This window comes from Coturnix japonica, chromosome 24, assembly GCF_054131305.1.
Source record: "Coturnix japonica strain WE chromosome 24, WE-NBRP24, whole genome shotgun sequence".
Lineage (NCBI taxonomy): Eukaryota > Metazoa > Chordata > Aves > Galliformes > Phasianidae > Coturnix > Coturnix japonica.
The window spans coordinates 9,147,244-9,168,589 of NC_140686.1; the positions used below are offsets into that span (position 1 = coordinate 9,147,244).

Below are 21,346 nucleotides of genomic sequence, written 5' to 3' on the forward strand. Positions count from 1 at the left end.
GTCAATTATATATATTATATATATATATAATATATATATATAGTTTTGCAATTTTTTACTCTCTGTGGTTTGTAAGATCCTTTTAGAAGCTTGGAAATAAAATTTCCTCCCCCATCTTTTTTTTTCTCCCTTTTCATTTATTTATTATTATTATTATTATTTTCTCTTGGGGGAAAACCCACACTTGGTGCTTGCAAAGAAAGCTCAGAATTCAGATTGGAACCATCAGGAGAAGGAAATCACTCTGTGCTGGAGTTGGGGTCTGCATGTGTTGCAAGCCCTGCAGGACCCACCTGGCAGTGCTTTGCATTTCAACCAGCCTGTGCCAAACCAGCGACCATGAAAGCTTTGTCTCCTCACTCCTAGAACGCAGCTGGGAGTTTGAGTCTGAAATTACCCATCTTTGGCTGGAGGAGGAATGCAATGCTCTGGGAGCTCAGGGTCTGCTCAGTGAGGAGCTCTGTTCATGGGCAATGGCTGAGCTTCGAGGTGCTGCCATGCATGCAACCTGCACAGCTTGTATTCAGCGACTGCCCCCTATTTGCTGCAGTTCTGTGCAGTTTATGAGGTTCAATTTGGAGCTGGATGAGCACAGCCGGGTGTGTAGATTGGTTTTCCAGCACCAGGAAATAACAGCACAGGGTTAGTGCAGCACAGGGGGTATTCAGTGCCTTCAAACTTGCCAAATTATACCCTCTCATCACACGCTGTAAAAAGAAATGTAACTTAGGAAGCAATGGGTTTTATGTGGAATCGTGTTAACTAGGCAAGAATTCAAAGGGTTCACATACAGCTCTGGCTTAAAGGAATCCCTACAGCACTTTTGTACCAATAAATGCGAGTTGTGCAGGGCTGTGCTCAGCCCGGCCCCTTGCTGTGCAGCAAAGCTATCAGTCTCCTTATCTCCCCTTCTAAGGACCAGCAGTATTTTTGCATGTCAAAGTCCTGGTAATTCAAAGCAGGAGCTGTCTGCATTCATTCTCCTCCTTGGAATAAAGGGAGGACCTTCTGTCCAGGTGGTGCTATTTGTGAAAGGGAAGGACTGTTAAATAGGAGAACTCTCAGTGAAGCTCATCCCACTGTGTCCGAAGACACAGCAAAGGAACCACAGGCATCTCCATGGGTTGGAATTGTGAAGATTAAAGGAGGGTGGCTAAAAACAGCTCTTCCAGCCGGCTGTTCCCAATGAGGCACAGCAGCATCATGTCTTATAGAAGTGAAGTTATGCAGCCATGCAGAGGGCAAACCATGCTGTGGGTGGGGAGTTCCCAGTAGGACCAGTACTCCAGGCATAGAGCAGCCCAAGAAGAAAGTAGAAAACCTCAGTTGTAATGAATGGAGCGGTTCCTAGGTGTCACTGCAGCCCCAGCTGACAGAACTGGGAGAGCCCTTTGCTGGCACAACCCCAATAAGGAACTTAAAGCTGCTCCGACTGCGAGAGGTTTGCCATGAGAATATGGGCTGTGTTGTAAACACGGAGGTCTGGAGCCTTCCTTGGAGCTGAAGTAACTCATTTGGCATTTAGTGCGTTGCAACTCTTGAAATCCTGTTTATAGGATGTGTTTTCCTGTAACTGGAACTCTAGGATTTGGAGAAAGCTTTCCCCAGCAGTAGTGCAATGATTCCATTCCTCATCATCCCCTCCTGGGCAAAGTGATCTGCAACGCAATGGCCACCCATCACCCACTGGCAAAGTGGGACTGAAAACATCTGTTCTCATTTTCCTGCTCAATGGCATTGACGGTGACGTTGGAAAAGGACATTGAAGGGCAGTGAAGTGGCTGAGGACGGCAATTCCACATCTCAGAGGAACATTACCATGCCAAGGTTAATCAATGATTTGCCAGAGAGCCCTTTGTTACCACTTTACTTCTGCCTCTGAGGGGAACACAAGTCCTTCCCGTTGGCTGAGGATCAGCAGAGCCGTGCAGCCCATCTCCTCTCAGCCAATAACCATTGGCTCCACATCTTAACCCGAGTGCGACGTTTGCTTTGGTTGGGTGACTCGTGACACCGTCAGGAGTCAAAACAAAGCAGATTATCTTTGGAATGGAAAGTGGATAAAATAGTTTGCTAATGGGGACTGTGACGTAGAGGTCAACCCAAGGCTGTGGCTGGACAACATGGAGGCAGCAGTTCTACAGTCACAAACTGAGCCCAAATTACTTAGCAGTGTGAGCGCAGTGATTTCCCCACCTTGACCAGGTGATGGCGAGGAGCTGTCAACAAGCAAATAAGCTCCAATAAGCTCATTAATTCCTTAAAGAAATAATGAGAAGATAGTCAAGGGTAGATCTTGCTGTCAGCTTAGGAGCACTGTAAGATTGCAGAAGGGGTCTGATATTCAGCAACGTGGCTGGGCACCTGGAATCCCACACAGGACATAAGACTAGATGAGAAGAAAAGCTTTATTGAAGGGGTGACTCTTTAATGAGTAGGACACCAACCTTCATCTTGGGTGTTCTACAGCAGCTCATAGAAGTTCATAAATCACTCATTAAATGCAACTTCAAGTCTCACTGAGCCAAAGCAGCAGGAGGAGTGCAGACACTGCCTGGATGGCGAATCAGAGTTAAACTGTACCAAACTCTGCATTGGAGCCCACTGAATATGTCTCTAGAAACAGCAAATAGAATGCTTGCTAAGCAAATGAAAGCATGGAGATGCTTAAAAGGAAATCACACAAGCACAGAGTTGGAGTGGATGGGTAACCCCCATATCTGGTCCCACTAATCACGGGAGGTTTTGGAGATCTCCAAAGGTAAGAGATGTCCAACAACATCAACAGCAAAACATCCCGTGTTCCAGTCTGTGCCCATCACCTCCAATGGAGGCACTGAGCACCACTGGGCAGAGCATCGCTCTGTGCTCCCATCGGGATTGAGTTTTGCCACCGACGAGGATGGGATTCGAACCCACGCGTGCAGAGCACAATGGATTAGCAGTCCATCGCCTTAACCACTCGGCCACCTCGTCTGCCAATTTTGGATGCTGAGGATGCAGTAAAGCTCATTAACAGAATGACTTCTAATTAGACACGGCTGTGGGCTGCCATTAAGTCCTCCTCCATTTATCTGTGCTATACTGTGTTTTATGAGACTGTTCATGCACCAATCCCGTCTATTTCAACACCATCGATAGCATTAAGGAATTCTAAGGCTGCCACTTAGTTCTGTGATTTCAGATTCTTTATTTGTTTAAAGTGCCATTTAAACCCCAACCAAGAGAAATTGGATGGATTTAATCACAATTTTGTGCTAATTATGCTCAGGGTCTCGGAGGTAACACAAGACCAGGAGTTCATACACTCTTCTGAGTCACACGGGGCAGAGCACTTGGCCTCCGGATTTGGTATTTTTCATTTCCACGTCCAACCCAACCTGAGGTTTCATAAGAGAAGAGCTGACACCAGTCTGCGTTGTCACTTCAGCTAAAGCTCCTTTGTCTCTCCACGATGGGATGATTATGGGAAAACCTCTATCATCCCTTTGAATTTAAGAGTGGCACTGGGGAAGGAGCAGCTTTTCAAACCCAAAGGTCTCCCATAGCCCTGGGCGGATGCGTCTCGCTGCCTGTTCCTCATTCCAATGGCATCAACATAGACCTACGTGGGAGGGAGGGTTAAATGATGCGAGCAGCCCTGCAGCAGAGGAGCGTGCATGGTCAACATTTGAACAAACAGCATTGAATGCTTATTAATTGTCCATCACTGAAGCAGCACATCGTGCCCTTGTGCCCCTTTGGGGCTGCTCGTTTATTTCCCTGCCATCACCTATTAACATCAGGTGGGCTGAGTCAGCCATTGGAAAGCATGTGCCCTTCAGAAGGGAACCGACGTGATTCTGTACCAAAACATGAGAATGTCTGACTAATAAATGTTCTAACAGCTTCACCCAACTGCTCCCACGGGGCTCTGCTTTCATTCTGTATTCCCTCTGAAGTGTTTGTTCACAAGTGGATTCTCTTTCAAGTGTGCCTGTTGCTGATGGGCTTCAGTGGGAGCGATTTAACACAGCTATCCGGAACCTCTGACCGCTACAATGCTGTTATTTGGCACTGATGTTGTCCCTTCCATTCCTGACCATTTTGGGTAAATGATGCTCATTACAATTTCTGTTTTGCATTTTCAAGTATTTACCCCGCTCGCAGTAAAATGGACCGCATCAGATGAGCGTGGCTTCTATTATAGGAGAGGGAGTTGGACTAATTTAGAGCACGTTTGACCATGTAATGCTGAGCCATTAACAGATAATTGAGGTTGCTTGGAAGCCAGCATCGTTGCAGCTGTAATTCGGTCCTGCTGCTCCATGCCCAGCCACAGATTCTGCTCCTGATGTGATGGTTATCTCACACCTGAACCCAAACTTTCAGCAACTGAAATATTTGCCTCTGGGTTTGCCAGGCTTTTTGGGGTCTCTCATTGACACACTGTGGCTGGAGGTTCAATACGAATCATAGAATCATTGAACCACCAAGGCTGGAAAGGAGCTCTAAGCTCTTCCATCCCACCATCCCCCAGAGATCTTTGTCCATAAAGGGAATGATGTGGGTATGCTGGGGCACCAAGGCAGGCGGTTCATGCTTTGCATCTGGAAGTGGTTTCACTTTTTGTTCCCTCATCCAGATGGAGGATTTGTTAGGAGAAATCTGAAGGCGTTTGGTCCTTTGGTTTGGGGTTTTTCTGCCTTGTGTTGTCTCGTCTTCTTTTCAATGCTCATAACAAAGCCAGGAATTTCAACTAATTGTAAGGGTAGGCATGCCATAAAACATCAAGAAAAAAGAGACCAAGAGTTATTCTTATCTCTCTGTCTATATGATTTAAGAGTGGATGTTTCAAAATGGCAGGGCTAGAAAGGAATCCCAAGAATCCAGATCACAGCGAGTAGGTTCTCATTAAAATCCCACCCAACCTCCAGAATTCAAGACTGAGGATCACTGCTGATCATGGCTGATGAGAGACTTCAGACAAGCCACAAGCAGCCCAGGATAGCTCAGGGGGAACCTTTTTTAGGCTGACTCCATGACATCCATAGATCTCCATCCAAGTGATGTTCTGCAGCCTTAAAAACATCCCCAGATGTCATTGCAGACAGCTTTGTGTGGCACTGAGCTCATCAGGAGTTTCACATGGGATTTGTCTGACAATTAACTGGAGGTTCATCTGCAGCTTTGCAATTCATAGCGAGCACACCATGACACAGGAAATGTGTTTTAATTTGGCACATCTGACCCAGTGCCTGGTAACAAACAGCAGCACTGATGTATTCTCTTTCTGCTCTGCCTGCTAATATGATGGAACTCAGAGTGATCGCCCCAAGATGATGGTCACAGTGCTTCCTTGCAGCCAGGAAAGCAACTTGGCATGGGTTTAAAGCCTTAACTGAAGGGGGCAGCTGCTACAATTAGGAAATCAATTCCCTTGTATCAGGATGTTGGAGAGGATTAGGTGTGATTACAGGCTGCACCTGTAAGGAGGCACCTAATAGAAATGAGTGGCTGTTTTTAGAAAGAAAGCTGTTTGTAAGTAGTTTGTTGGCTGAAGAGCTTGAGGGTCAAAGAAGGATGGTAAGGTGTGCTGCAGCTCCCAGCAATGAGGATGAAGCAGAACCCCAAGGTAAGTGAGAGTGCTGCTATTTTCACTGCTTTTCTTACCCTCTTTTTGGTGTCTAGGAAGGGATTTAGTCCCATAAACTTTGCAAAGCTGTTTGTAGAGATCTTGCAGCCCAAGCTAGAGACCTGTTAGCTCATGTTGTGCCCATGTATGGCCAAATAGGGCTATGTTTTCACCCTAAGTGGCTTTTAATAAACCTGGTAAATAGACTAAACTACAGAATGATGCTACAACTCACTGTGGTTTTAGGCATCATTGCAGCAGTGATAACCTGTCTGTTGGCTGGGCAGGATGTGTGGCTTCTTATCTCCATATTCCAGCGACCCCTCTTATCTTCCATGCGTGAAAAGCAGATATCCTGTGGTTATGTGCTAACAGGCATGTGGGAAGTGCAGCGCAGATTGCCCTGCTGGATGGGAGTGAGCCTGTTGCATCAGGAGGTTGGGAATGTCTGGCCAAAGTGAAGGCAGCCCTGGTGAGGGGCATGCAGGTGAAATTTAGCTATGGATGCATGCGTGTATTCCTGTTACTGCTCCGTATATATTGCATTTTATGCCTATGCTGGGATGGGGGTAACAACTGGAACAATGCATTTAATTCCTTGTCGGTATCTCAGAGGCCTTCAGGGCTCTGCATAAATAGCACTCAGCTAAAACAAATGCCTTTGGGTTGAGCATCTCGGATTACTGAATGCAGTTCACCTGTTTGGTCTGGGTTGCTCACATAATTCATGTTTCATTTGTTAATTGTTCATATTAGCAGTACTTACAGCTGTTGGCCTATTGCGAGGGCTTGGTGTTGATGCTGAGGGAGTTATTGGCTCTTTAGGTCTCAGCCTGCAAAGTTCAGAGCTGCCAGCTTTACTGAGAGGAAATCTGTTAGATGGGAAAACAAAAAATGGAGGTTTGAATGCAGGTAACCAAAACTGAGCATTTAGGGTCTGAAGAACAGCACTGTGTGAGCACAAGGCCAGAATGGGCCCTGTGGGGTCCAGCAGAGAGATAGATATTCCAGAATATATGAGCAAAGATCAATGAAGCTCACTGGGAAGGAAGCAAAGCCATTTGTGCTGTCATAAACCACAATGCAGTGTGTCCTGGCAGCATTCTGCTGAGGACAATTGACTTTTGCCTCCCCAGATTTCCACTCCCAACTTCTAGCTGAGGATTTGTTCACAGCCAGCTGGAATAATAGAGATTAAATATCATTTCCCCTCTAAATCCCTAGTGCAATAGTGCTGGTGTGGGGCAGCAGCCCTCGTTCTAAGTTATGGATGGCTGTGATTCCCTGTGAGACAACAGTGGAGCCACTGGGGAGCAGTGTGTGTGCTGCAGTGCATTGCAAGGAGGTGACAGAGAGGAAGGGAAGGGATAACTGTGTGTGTGCACACCCAGAACGTGATCTTTGTGCTATAGCATTACATGATTTACCATGCTGGTAAATCCTCTTCAAGCTGCTTGTTCACCATTACATCTTTTCCCACCCTTTTCCTTTCAGTTTCTGTGTTTGTTCTGGAGGTTTCAGGTCACAATGTTCTCCTTTAGGCTTCTGGAGAATAGCTGACAATCACTTGATGCTCCCATATAGATTTTACAGCATAGATGCAAATCAATCACACACGAAACGTTTTGCTGCTCAACACATCGAAGCATCCCGGGTAGTAATTTACTTATAAAGGAAGGCTCAAAGGCGTACAGATGGTGGGAAATAGACTCTGTTTAGTGCAAATAATTTGAGAGGCACTTTGCACGTCTCCTAGTGGATAGGAAGGATTCTGGCATGGTGAGTTATTTAGATGGGTAGGAGCACAGAGAAGGGCACCTAGCCATGTGTTTTAAAGCTTCTGGCATCACTGTAGCACTCTAAGTGATATTATAGAGGTGCAATGGTACGCCATAATAGAATCCATCTCAAGAGAGGAGAGCAACCTGCAGTTTAATTATTAAATCAAAGTACTCTGGGCTCTTGCAGTTTATTCCCCTCTCCTAAATGCATGAGGGGAGAAAACGAGCCTCGCAGTTTCTCCTTGCAGAACATGCAAACACGACAGGCTGGATGATCCAAGTAGATCTGCAAGCTTCAACGCTGTGCATGGCACACAAGGAGCCTGGTTTGCTGGCTGCTGGGAGCACTGGGGCTGTGCAGGATGGGCAATACTCCTGGCAGCAATCAGAGGCGAGCTGAGGCATTTGTAAGGCTTCTGCAGAAGGCAGCTTCCATTGTGCCTGGCTCAAAGGCTGTGTTACAAGATCTTATTTACTTCCAGCTTGCATAGTGGGGTTCTGTCTGACTTGAGCTCCCCAGGGTTGTGGAAACTTGTCAATAACAATGAAGTAACAGAATTTGTGCATTAAAATGCAAGAAGAGTTGTTTTGAAGTCGGACCAAGAAGGCGGGCTTTGGCTGCTGAGTGTGTTGATCTCTTCTCTCAGCTCTATAGTATCCCCTTCTAACAAAATCAATGCATCTCGCAATTAACTCCTCAGAAAACTGAACCCTTGGCTACCATCAAATTAGGAAGCCCTCTGGTTCATATCCAGGTACTTCTGGCTTTAAAACTGCACCTTCATTTAAATCAAGAGAGGAAAGGAAGAGGTGTGACCCTGGCAGGAAGGCGTCCCATTCTTCTGTCACTTTGCTCACTCTATTTCTCATCTTACGTAATGTTGTGAAGCACAATGAAATCTCCAGTTGCTCTCTGTCCATCTCTTCCTGTATTGCATCTACACAGCAAACAAGAACCTTTCCTTCACTGCCCTTGATGACAGATTTCCCCTGTGCAAAGCTTCAGGACGTGGGGCAGTTCTGTGAGTCACTTTGGGATTATACAGGTTGATCTGAAGATGGATTAAGCTTCTCTATATCTCCTATACACCTGCTTATGCATTGCATTGAGGTTTGTTTAAGGCCATTTCATTCCCATCAGAGCTGAGGAGCTGCCTGGAATTGATTACTTGCCATCTTTCCTTCTCATTGAAGACAACAGAGATCATCATCTGAGTGCCGTACAACAAGTGGATGCATTCTTCCCTTATGAACAGTCTCATTTTCAGTTTTCTTCTAAAGGATGAAGAAATGAGAGATGTTAAAGAGGAAAGCCCATGCTCTACATGCGCATGGCTCCCTTTAGGTCCTGGAAGGCTGCAATGAGGTCACCCTGCAGCTTTCTTTCCTCCAGGCTGAACAAGCCCAGCTCCCTCAACCTGTCTTCATAGGGGAGGTGCTGCAGCGCTCTGATCATCTTTGTAGCCTCCTCTGGACCCTCCCCAACAGCTCCCTGTTATTCCTGTATTGGGGACCCCCAACGCAGTAATGCAGATGCAACTTCATGAGGGCAGAGTAGAGAGGGACAACCCCCTCTCTGTCCCCTGCTGGACACTCTTCTGATGGAGCTTAGGATACCAAAATCAAACAGAAAACCCTCTCCATGCACTTCAGTAGCCAGCAGCAAAACCTCCATCTGCCGAGATGGTTATCTTGACCAGTGTGCTCCTTAGGGTGCTGCCTCACTTGCTTCCTTTGCTGGATAACGTGGAGCAATCGTTCCCTTGCGCTCAGCCTGTGGCATTGAGGGGAAGCTTCAATTCTTCTAAGGACACGATTCAGGGAAGGTTTGGGAAATGTGACTCACTTCCCCAGGCTGGAAGTGAGCCAGGGGTGTAAATGCACAAGGCCTGGCATGGAACCAAGGAGTCAGGATTTCATTGATGCATCATCTGCATCTGAAGGCTGAAGAAACAAAGCTGGCATAAGCTATTATCTTCCCACATACCGGATCAGCGTTTCGCACAATCCACCCTGGGTTAGGGTGTGTGTATGTGTGTGTATCACAGACGTGTTTATATCCTTTCTGGAGGTTAATTTTCAGGTTATTATCTGATGGTGGCTTTTTTTCACGTTGTTAGTGCTCGTTTGCAAGAAGTGAGTTGAAAATGACGCTGCTTGTTTGGAAGCTGGAGTACATCTGAGTGCTTAAGCAATGCTGCAGAATGCGTTTTAAAAGGAGAAGATACCAAGCTGTGTTGTGATTACCTGCAATCTCTCCATAAAGATACCATCTGCATTGTGAAAATGTGCACTTGTGTTGCTGTAAGCTTAGCTTCTAACATCCACTCGAGGTGAAAATGGCACAACAGGAGCAGTGACTGCAGGATGAAATGGGTGCTGACAGAAGTGAGGGCGAAATCAAGGGTTGCTTGTCCAGCAGTAACATCAGGGCTCTTTTCTTTGGCTGGAACCTGCCTTCCTGATGCGTTCTGCCAATATTCATCCACCCGTCCTTACCTGGATCCTTCTGACACTTCGCACATCTCACCCCATTTTATGTGTTTGTATCTCAAACGTTTCTCATGCAGGCTGGTCTCACACGCGCACTTTATGATCTCTATAAAACTTGATGTTCATCTGATACGGCTAATTGCTGTAGGTTGGCTCATAAAATCTTTCAGCACTTGGTGTCAAGATCCTCTTTCAATCCAAACCAAGCACAAGAAAACTGCTTTAGGTCCTGGTGATCTGCTCACCGTGTACCAATGGCCTCATCAAGTATGTTAATTTCTATGGTTAATTCACTGAGAGTGTTTGTGCCAGAGAAAAATTCTACTGTGCTGATCTAAGCTAGGAGTTAAACTCACGCTTTTAGTACATTTAAAGACTTCAGTCTGCTGTAACTCCATTAGTGCAGTGGAATCTGCTAAGAGGTGAATCTGGCAAAGCACAAGTCGTTCTGTTGAAGTATCTTGTGGGTTCCTCTCCCTTCCCTACCATCCCTTGATGTGTTTATAAACCATCTGGATGTGGTGCTCAGGGACGTGGTTTAGTGAAGGGCTGTTAGAGTTGGGGCAGCGTGGTTGGGTTGCGGTTGGACTGGATGATCTTGGGGGTCTTTTCCAACCTGAGTGATTCTATGATTCCATGATGATGGTGCTGAGCCATTCTTTTAGATGTTCCTGGTGAACCATCCTAAGGCGTTGGCAGTGGATCTCTAGGAGAACCTCATCTGAGCGCTCACCTGTAGACTGTCAAGACATAACAGAAGAAACAATAATAATCATAATTAAAAAACCTCCTGTTTTTGGTGAAGTCTCCATTGAACATTGGGTGATAGCTTTGCACTAATATTCTCAGATATGGTGAGGTTTTGCTAAGGATTCCAATTGCTTTGTGACCTGGATGTATAATACCCAACATCTAGAGCTGATGTGTACCTTAAGGCTGATGAACATGAAAAGGAAATACCTTCCAGTCTTTAAATCCCCCTTTCTGCTTTCATCATGTCTGAGTGCTGCCTATGGGGCACGCGAGGAGATGTGCCTCCCCTCTATTGGCACAGAATGCTTATAAACATTTGTCTTGACGTGCTTTCTAGCAAGCTTTCTAGGTTTGTGGTGGTGTTTGTTTCCTACTTGGTTAACTGGAATGAGTTTTCCTTAAATAGGAGTTGTGCTGTTATAGAACAAAGTGTCTTAATGCTTTTCTATTTATGGCCGATGGATGAAAACATGTTAAGTATTTGCTGATTACCATCTAGTTCTTTCTGCGTGGCAGCTGATGAGCAGATTGGGCTCCTGGTTAATAAACAGAGGAAAATGTTGAAGCTTCAGATCTACTGAGATTGCAGAAATAGAAATCCAGTAATAATAATAAAGCCATTTGTGAATCTATCACTTCACACGTGCAAACTTCAACCATACAGAGTTCACTCTGTCCTTCATTTTGGCTGCCTACAAATACAGATGCATCTCAGGACACCAAACTCTTCTAATTGATGCCAGCAGACGAATGTTTGTTTTTCTTTTGTGGTCGGTTGTTTTTTTTCCCCTCCCTTTTCCTCTCTTATTAACTGTGTTATGCTTTGCCTAATGGTGATAATACAAATGTAGGTGAGGAGAAGGGACCTTCCTGTTGTTGGCATAGTGGGAGCGACCTGAGTATCTGCAACCTTTGAGGGCAAGTCAGGAAGACCCTCTAGGTGTCCATTTTTATCCCTGAGCTCTGAATTTCCATAACTTTCAGAGAGAAAAGTTCTGAGTTCTGAGGCTCCTGCCTGCCTTTGTCCCTGGGATGGGTGAGGAACATCAATATATTGGGTTATTTCCAGTGGAGCTGAGAGCTGGGATGTTATTTTGATGGCATCTCTCATTGCCAAAGCAGTTGCTTGAGAACGAGCGAGCAGCTTGTTGATTGCAACAAGCAATGAGGAAACCTATTGCTCCTCCATTCTGCCTTCATTTGAACATCTCTGCAGTCAAAGAAATGATGGTGTTTAGACCACAAGTAGAAAATAGCAAACAGTTAAAAATAACTTTGACAAACAAAGCTGTGCCTCTTGAAACTTGAGCTAATGGGTGTGGATGGAGTATATAAAGAAGCTGAAGTGAAAGGACTCGGTGCTGGTAATGTGGGCTCTATCCCAAAGGGAAGCTTTACAAAGGAATGAAAGGGCAAGTCTTATGGCTATGCCATAAGCCACATTCACAGTGCTCATAGAGCATGATTGTGTGGATGCTGTCCCAATGAGGAATCTTTTTCTTCTATTTTTTTTCCTCCAACTCTGTAACCCCAAATGTCCTTGGTGCCAAGAAGGCTTGGCTTAAGCTTCAGAGGTATTTATTAATATTTAGGAATAAAGCAACAGAACATATGACTTGTAGAAGTCTTCCACTGCAAACACAGTCTCATTGCTGAGCAGTGTTTAGAGCCTTTAATAGAGTGCAGCAGAACTCAGCTGCTGTGGATGATGAGGATGGAGATGCATGTAGATGGGCTGGCTATCAACTTCAGCATGTTTCCAAATGCAGGGGAAGCTTCAAGGAGGGACTGTAGCCCTTACTTTACTAAACAAGTCAAACCTGAAGCCAAATGGTGATTAAGAAAATAGAAAAATGCATGAGTGTTTATTGTACATCCTCACCTTCCATGTTGCTCAAGCTTCTCTCAATGTGCCCGCAGCTGTTTCTGTGCTGCTGTGGTGTTTGTTGTGCTGCTTTTGTTTCCCAAACAAGGCACTGTAAGGAAAGTGAGTAGCAAACAGTCCCATAAAGCAGGAAGAGGGCAGGGTGTGGGAGAGAATCCTGGCTGAAATAAAGATGAGCTGGAAGGACCTGGAGGTGAAAGACCTGGAAGATCTTGGTGAGCGCTCCCTGATGTTTGAGGTACCACAGATAAAATCCTCCAGAAAGCTGTGTTCAGAAGGCAGTGAAGAATCTGAACTTCCTGATGTAGGAAGTAAGTCCTTATTGAGTGTAATGGACCAGAGATTGCACCCGCTGGATGCTGAGCCATCATCTGAACATGATGCTGGTGGAGAAACTGAGCTCCAGGCTGCTGGGGAGCTGCCTGTACCTGCAGACTGAGCTGGGCATCGTGCTGAGCTCCTTTCCTGTCATTGCTTCCTGTTCTCAAGGGTGATTTCATTTGATTTGCTTGCACAATCTCGTGTAACACTGAGATCTGAATTCAGAACAACAACAGAAAGCAAACATCAAAACCCATTTTACTCCTAGACAGAGCATTTAGCACACTGGCTTAAAGATATCAGCTTGGTATTGATGATGTGGCACAGCCAGTTATGGGTAATCCCGGCTGTAGTACATTTCTTGTTAGCTATCTGAATTCATTCCTGAGTTTTGCTGGAGTGTAGACAGATAAATCAATACTGCTTGTCTGGTAGGACATGTGACAAAAGCTAATAAATACCACTAAATAATGCAATGGCAGCAGAAAGCCAATTAATACTGGAACATGTTCTGACCCACCTGGCCTTTGCTTCACTGAATATGAAGGATCAGATGAAAGCAGCTCTATATGTGCAATAGGAGCTGCACCACCAGCTTGTCTTAGGGCTTGTTGTTATGCAGGGTAAAAGATGAGCTTTTCCATTTGAGTATTTTTGTCTCCTTGGCTTATTGCACACCCATGTAAGGTTTTTAGCCAGTTTGTTCTGCCCTGCTTTGAAGCTGAGCTGCTTTCTCATTGTGTGCTCTGCAGGAGGCCTCATGTTTGCTCTCATCCTTAAGGGCACCCCTTAACACTCTCTGGCTCTTAACACTGGTACACAAACCCATATGTTACGTTAACAAAAAGAAGTGTGGTTTTAGAGACTCTAATGATTATCTTGCATGTGTATCTGCTGTACTTTACAACTGAAACTTTGCAGGAGTTGGGTGGGAGTCGATGCTTTAGCCAGAAATCTTTGTGCAAAGATGTTAGCACAAAGCTCAGCTCTGTGTGCAGGTTGTAATGGAAAAGGAAGATGACCCTATTAAGAATAATGAAACTGGAAAGTTGTGGCATGGGATACATGGGAAAATGAGCAATGAATGCCATTGAAAGTAGCACGGGAATGAGTGAAGATGAGGATGTGAATGTCCCCATCATGTAAAGAAAGGAATTTGTACCTGTGATAAACTTTTCATGGTGTTTTTTGCCAAGGAGTGCAGGTAGTAACTAACATGAACACACCCACAGTGCTCTGGCACCAGTAAAACCTGTCTGCAGTACCTGGTGCTGGAGCACTGACAGCAATGGCTGATACCTGCTTGTGTCTCCTTGTGGAGCTGCCTCATGCAAACTTAAACTGGCAAGAAAGACTGAACACTTACAGGCAAGCTGTCTGATAGAGCTACTATTGTAGACTATATATACTATATACTAGTGTGGGGCCCATGGGATTCTTCCCTTTACGTGTGTGCTTGCTTTCCAAGTGGTGCAGCAGACACTTCCTATTATGTTTGGTTTTCCTTGTGCTGCTCCTGATCTGCTTCGTGCTGAGATAGGTCCAAGATGATAAACTTTTCCAATCTACCTCCAAGGCATAACTTAAAGATAAGTAAACTGGCAGCCCAGCGATCCCATCAGTTTTGAGAAGCTGGAGTATTTTGTTCTCCCACACCATATGTTCACTGTCAAGGTAGCAGTCTGAAGCAGATGAAAGTGGTCATTCCAAAGGGGTGACATCAAAGAACAAGGGATGGCTGTGCTGTTCTGCACAACTCCCTCATTGCCCATGGCCCAGCCAAGCAGAGCTCCCTGAGCCTCAAATAAATATGGGATGGAAAGTGTAATCTGTAATCAGGACCTTCAGATAAGCGGTCTGCATTCAGTTCTGTGCTCTACTGAAACTTATCCTATGACTTATGCCATAGCTCCTCATTTAAACAGAAACCAATGAACCCAAGGTACTGTGAAGATAAATGCACTGAAATGCTGGGGGACAGCAAAACCCACATTGGGAAGGGCCAAATGGTGACACACATGGAATGTGTCAGCCTAGTGTGCCTGCATGCATGCTAAGGATAGCAGGGAGAAATAAAAGATGAAGATAATACACATTGGGAAAGCAGTGGGGAACTGAGGGAAGAACACATCCTTGGTCTGAGGTGGTATAGAGAGAACAGCCAGGAAGGCTGCTGGGATGGGGAGAACTGGAAGCTAAACTTTCCTTTGAACTCCATATTGCTGATAAATTAGAGCAAAGCTTGAGTTGTGCTCCCTGCAGACAAACAGCAAGTTGCATGTACATAGATAAAACACAGCAGTGCTGCTCTCTATTTATAGGGTTTTCTTCCCCATTCTGCCATGGCTGCTGGAGTAAAGCAGCCCTTCACCCCCCAGGCTGCACACTGATGTAAGTGTGGCAGTAAGATTTTGTCCTTACATGACTACAAGAGTGAGGCAGTGGTTAATTCTGACTCTACCTTCTCCCCAAATAGGCCTGTTTTCTGCTCTGCATTGACTCAGAGATGTGAAACAGCAGTGATGTCAGTGGCATTACCTCAAACCTACGAGTGCACACTTGAATGGGCTTAACCTTAACATAACAATATTTATCTTTGCAGAATGGTGTTGGTTTTGAATAAGGGAGTGCCTCTACTGCGCAGCAGATTGGAGTTAGAAATGGACCTGTTCTATTTTCCCCACACAAAACCTTGGAAGAGAAACAAAACCAACCAAAAACGTGACAGCAAAACTCACACCTGTGAGTCCTGAATAGCATGAAGAGGTCCATGGTGTAATTACACATGTAGAAAGCGGCATCAAAACCCTTTGTGTTACTGCAAGCTGCTTCTGCAGTGATGTAGATCTGCCAAGATGGTGATCCCTGCAGAATCACATAGGCCAGCAGAGATACAGCTGTGTGACCACCATCACTCCTAAGGAAGGAGAATGGGAGAAGCCACTCAACTGCTGTTGAGTTTAGGGAGCATTCTGTTCTGTAAACGTGCTTAAAAATGGAATATCACTTTAAAAAGCAGCCTGCTGGCATCCACACTGACTGGCTTTAGCAAAACAATGCCCTGATGAGCTCATCCTGGCAAACTTGGTATGGGTTGCTCAGAATTTACTTGTACGCATCGTTGGGTCAGAACTTGTTGAGTGGCTGCTGTTTAAATCACTGAGGCTTTATTTGATGTTTGGATACAGTGAACGACAACAACGAGGAGTACCTTTGCTGTTTTCGATACTTTCAACCCAAATAACTCATCTAAAATGGCCCTTATCTCAACCAAATCTGTAATTGCGTGAAATATGGAGTCATTAGAAGCCCTATGAATACAGCTGCAGAGCTTTGCCTGCAATTAGATGAAACAGAGATGTTTCATCTCTGCCCTTTGGTTCCATGTTTGACAGTGACCTGGAAGGCACAGCAGCATATTCTATGATTCCTTATTATTTTCAGGTGCCCTGAATAACGCTGCTAAACCATTTCCTTCAGTTCCCAAAGACAGAATTTATAGTTACACTGTAATTCCACCTTAAACTTTCCACCTTATGACAGTTTAAAAATGACCTAAATATGTAAACGTGAGCTCTGCTTCCAAAGGTTCTATTCCTAAACTCATTTGTCTGTATGAAAAACTCAGAGGAAATTCACTGCAGTAATACAGGAGTGATGAAATGGCACTGCATCCTTCCTATAGTTATTTCTGAGATGGGACAAATGGTTCATTTCCATGTCTTGAACACACACCTGAGGAGTCTTCATTTGGGTCAAACATAATTCTCTCAGTGTTTTCAAAGCTTATGTTGCATTTCAGCTCCTGCTTGACAGAACCATTGCCTATAGTAGGAAATTTTGGGCAGCCTGGTATGGTGGTTGGCAACCCTACATGTAGCAGGGGGGTTGAAACTGGATGATCTTTGAGGTCCTTTTTAAGCCAGGCCGTTCTATGATTGTATGTAAGGGCTGGTGTGGTCCCAGAATTGTTGGTGACGGATCCATGTTTGCTTCCAGGACTCTAGAAAACAAATTGCATTGATAGCAGGAAGGAACAGTGGCCAGATTGGAAGCCTCTTTTTCCTGCTCTTCTTTGGTCTTCCCCCAGAGCTGTATGATATGGAGTAAAGAGAAACATTTCTGGATAACATAGAATATTGTTGAATATCTGTTCATTCATGTTTTATTTAATCCCATTTTGGGATGGGGGAAATCTCTGCCGTACGGATCAGGGCCTTTCCCAAGAAATCTTTACCCTTCTTACCTGTTTTACAGATAACTTACCAGAGTGGTATCATTACTATAAGAACAAACCCAGAAGCTGTAATTCTGTCATAGGAAAAAGCAGAACCACAACAGAGACAGACAGCAGCGAATGTGTCCAGTTACCAGATTGTGATTTTGCAAGTCTAACTTCAACTTATGACCTTTTGCATGTTAATATCATCTGCGGAACCACAATGTGAGCCATTCAAACCGTGCCACGGTCGCTCAGTTCTGAAGCACTTTGTGTGCTCCTCTGCCACAAAACAATTCTGCCCTCTGTATTCTGGAGGACAGACACGACCTTTGTTGAGATGATGTTAGGGTTTCACACTGATACGTATCCATTTGCCATTGGGGGTTGGTCTCGGTGGTCTCTACACATCCCTTCCATCCCTTTTAATACTATGGTTCACTCCCAAATTGTTGCCAGACTTCAAAAGTTCCTTGCAATCAGAACACAGTAGCTTTTAATGCTCAATTAATTACTCTGCAGGATGATACATCCACCTCACTGTTAACAGCTTCCCAAGGATTAAGTGCCCATCATGAAAACTCGGCAGGTTCTCTTCACATTTTAGTTTTGCCACTCGAGCTTTCAGTCACAGATTTTATTCTTTAATGAAGAAAACAGCTTATGGTTTAGTTTGCATGGCAGCTGATGGAGAACTGTATGACTGATGTGTTGGTAACAGTGTAGGTCTTTTAGTATGTCCTGCTTCTTTTGGAACATCCTAGCAAAGTTCAGATGTTCATAGGTGCTTGCTCTACTACTAGTATGGGTTTGGAGGTCTCACATCAAGCTCTGGGTGCCATTTACTTCCAAGCTGTGGGTGCCATGTCCAAGCTCTGGGCACCATTTATTCCCAACCTCTCAGTGCTATTTCCAAGCTCTGGGCACCATTTATTCCCAACCTCTCAGTGCTATTTCCAAGCTCTGGGTGCCATTTCCAACCTTTGGGTGCAACTTATTTCCAACCTCTGAGTACTGTTTCCAAGTTCTGGGTGCTGTTTCTAAGCTTTGGATGCTGTTTCCAAGCTTGGACAACACAGCTTCAACTTTGAGCAGTCAGTGAGGAGCAGTGTGATTTACTGTAGCGTGTGGTACAAGTGAAGAGCAGGAATAAAACATTCCTGAAAGCTATGTTGGCTGGGGGTGTAAGCATTAGCCAAAGTCAAACAGTACATAACTGTATTCTGTCTCTGCAGATCACAAAATGATCCACGTTACTCTGCTTTAAAATGATTTAGGTTCTTTTCTCAGAGGTGTTGCAGTTTCTTTTTGCTCGGATGTTTTGATGTTCATTTAATCTTCTAATCTCACAGACCATTTTAATATACTTAGTTCCACCATTTAAATTCCATTTGGCTTTGAATTTAGGATTAAAAATGATAAAACACCCTATTTCACAATGTGGAAACGAGCCACCAAGATAAACCTTTGGGTTAAGGAGAGATTTATTTGAGTCTCAACTCCCTGTTGGCACCAAACAGTTCAGAGTAAAAACTAGAGGGAGCCATTGATCACAAATATCTCTTTAGATCTCTATTGTCCTCTATTCTGAAATTAGAAAGCTGTTCTTTTCACCTGATTGAGTGGAAGGGTATCAAGTGTCCCTGGATCAGGGAGAAAGCCATGGAAGCAAATGTGAGGATGAGTGAGAGACTAAATTCAGGTGTCCTTTGGTTTCTATGTGCAAATGGGATATACTTTGGGTTAATGCTTTCACTTTTGAAGCAGAGCAAATGCCCTTGATAAATATTACCCAATGGAACTGAAAAATATTAGAGTTTTGTTACATAAATGATAGACCAGCAGGTAGATGCATTCATCTTTAGTGAGGCTACTGAATTAGCTCAATAACTGCAATAGAAAAAAGACCTTATATAGCAAACAGAAATGTTTCCTCTGGAAATAACTATTAAGTAGTGCAAACAAACTGAATCCTCACCAAAGAGCTTCGAAGTTGGATAAATAGAAATATCTGTAGGGTAAACTTCTTTTCCTTTAAAAGCTGCATGGATGTCAAGGAATGGTTGTGTAATGCAATACCTGAAATATGCAGAAGCCAAATATATTTGTTGGCACGAATGTTCTCTGGCAGACGGAAATAAAACACCCACGTGTTCCAGGGCTGCCTGGTCAGCTCCTTGTCCATCATCAGGTCATTGTTGGATCACTGTCCTCCATTCTATTCTAATCATAAAACAACTGTGGATTTGCTCAGCTCGCCACCCTTTCCTGTAAGGTGCTGAGAAAACATCACTGTTTGCTCTATCAACACACAAGGGCCAGATGCAGCAATGCAGTGGCACCGAGGCTGAGCTGGCTTGTTTCTCTGGAGCTGCATTAGGTTGCACTGAATGCTTCCTCAGCTCTCATGCCATGGGACTCAATAAGACGTGTGAATATTTCCTCACTTTTTACTTAAGAATCTCTCTCCTGGATGAAAAATAGGCCTTATAGAGATTAGTGACCTCCTCACAGCATTTGTATTTCATTAAGACTGTACAATTGTAATCTACACACATTAAATGTCAATCTTAATTTTCAGCCTGCAAACAAAGTTGCTGTGTTTCTCTGTCTTGTATGCCACATGCACAGGGCTGAGAAAAAGGTTTCCAGTCAAGCTGTAGGAATAGATGATTGGGGTTTAGCAAACAGTTTGCATGGTGAATGGTGTTTTCCTTAATGTTCTGTTGTGTGCTGAACGTGGGCAGACAGCCTCAGTCTGCCCTGCACCTGAATGAACAGCAGCAACACCACTTCACCTGAGTGACACCCAAAGGAATTTAAACCATATCAGGAGGCTGATCCGTGGCAAAATAACCCCTTCTTCTTGCTAAATAGTCGTCTCATTTCTGTGATACACAAAAGCAAACCAACAAAACAAGACCTATCAAGTGCCTCTTGTGCCATTGAGAGGGCAGGGTGCATCTGCAGCTGTATTTTGTTCAGGAGTTGGGCTCTTAGAACAGCTCTGCAGTCTCCACTTGCTGTGGAGGGGACTGGGAGAGCACAGACTAGCATTCCTTTCAGATGAAGTTTAACTAGAAGACAGGCTCCAGCTGGTAATTAGCGTTCATCCACGTGACCAGCCATGCGATAGGCAGAAGTGGAGCCTCCTAAAATGTGTATAATGTGGATGTCAGGTCCTTGGCTTCAACTCTCACTCTATAAATCTATCGAGCTGCATTACTGCACGATGAAGATGTTGGCCAGAGAGCTGACTGAGATGGGCAGAGTGAACTTCCAGAAAGCTAGAGTCCATTACAAACCCTTTGCTGACCTCCACACCAACACTTGGATGCACTATTTTGACTTGGCTTTCTCTACTATAAGTATGTAGCACTGCAGCTCTTGGAAAGAGGGGAAAAAATAAGGTAAAATCAAAGTACTGCCACGTGAAGTTCTCTCATTGCAAATATAATTGAGAAGAAAGCCATAAATTATTGCTAGTTATTTTGTACATGCAGCACACTGATGATGGCAGCATAACAACCAAAACAGAAGTGAGGTTGGTAACGGAGCGCTGTGTTCAAACTAGTATTAGAAATAAGCATCAAAACCTGGATGCAGCTATTGCAGAAGTAATGCTACTTGGAAGAGGAATCATATGGGAGAGGCATACACGTCCAGCCAAAACATTCACCCAGTGCCTGTTCTAATGGTTGCCGAGTTCAAGGAAGATCGCTTTGTAGAATGGGAAAGTCCGAGTGCAGCCAAGTTAAAGTAATATGCTTTGCATTTGCCAACAGTGTGCATGTTAGGGAACGGCTCTGACCTACATGTAATGACCTGATTTGAGAACAGGCTCAATCCCATAAGAGAATGTTTACTCTGTAGACTTGATTTCACACTGTAGAATTTTTCCATGTCCGAAACCCCATCTCACACCCTTCAGACCTCCCTGAGAATGTCCACGCTTAACCCTGCAACACAGGAAGCACGGGGGCAACATCCCAGCTTCTTACTAATGAATTTAGCATTTAGACTGCACATTTGTGCTGTAGAAGTGGAATTCTGCTGTTGGGGGCTGGCAGAGTAGTTCAGGGATCTATGGTCACTACAGTCGCCAGTGAGGCAGGCTGGAATGGAGATTTCCTCCCTCTATTTCTGGCTCATTGAAATTTCAACCCAAAACTCCATCATCCAGACATGTAGGCTGGGGGAATATGTGATGTTTGTTGCTCTTGTGAGGGTCTCATCATGAATGAGAAGTCAAACTGCTCTCAGTGTTCAAGATACAGCTG

At 44.6% G+C, this 21,346-nt stretch overlaps 1 non-coding gene across 1 annotated transcript; it reads right to left on the reverse strand.

Annotated features, from left to right (window-relative positions):
- Positions 1 to 2,894: 2,894 nt before the first annotated feature.
- TRNAS-GCU (transfer RNA serine (anticodon GCU)) lies at positions 2,895 to 2,976 on the reverse strand. The gene has a single exon. It is a non-coding gene; the product is annotated as a tRNA-Ser (tRNA).
- Positions 2,977 to 21,346: the final 18,370 nt, after the last annotated feature.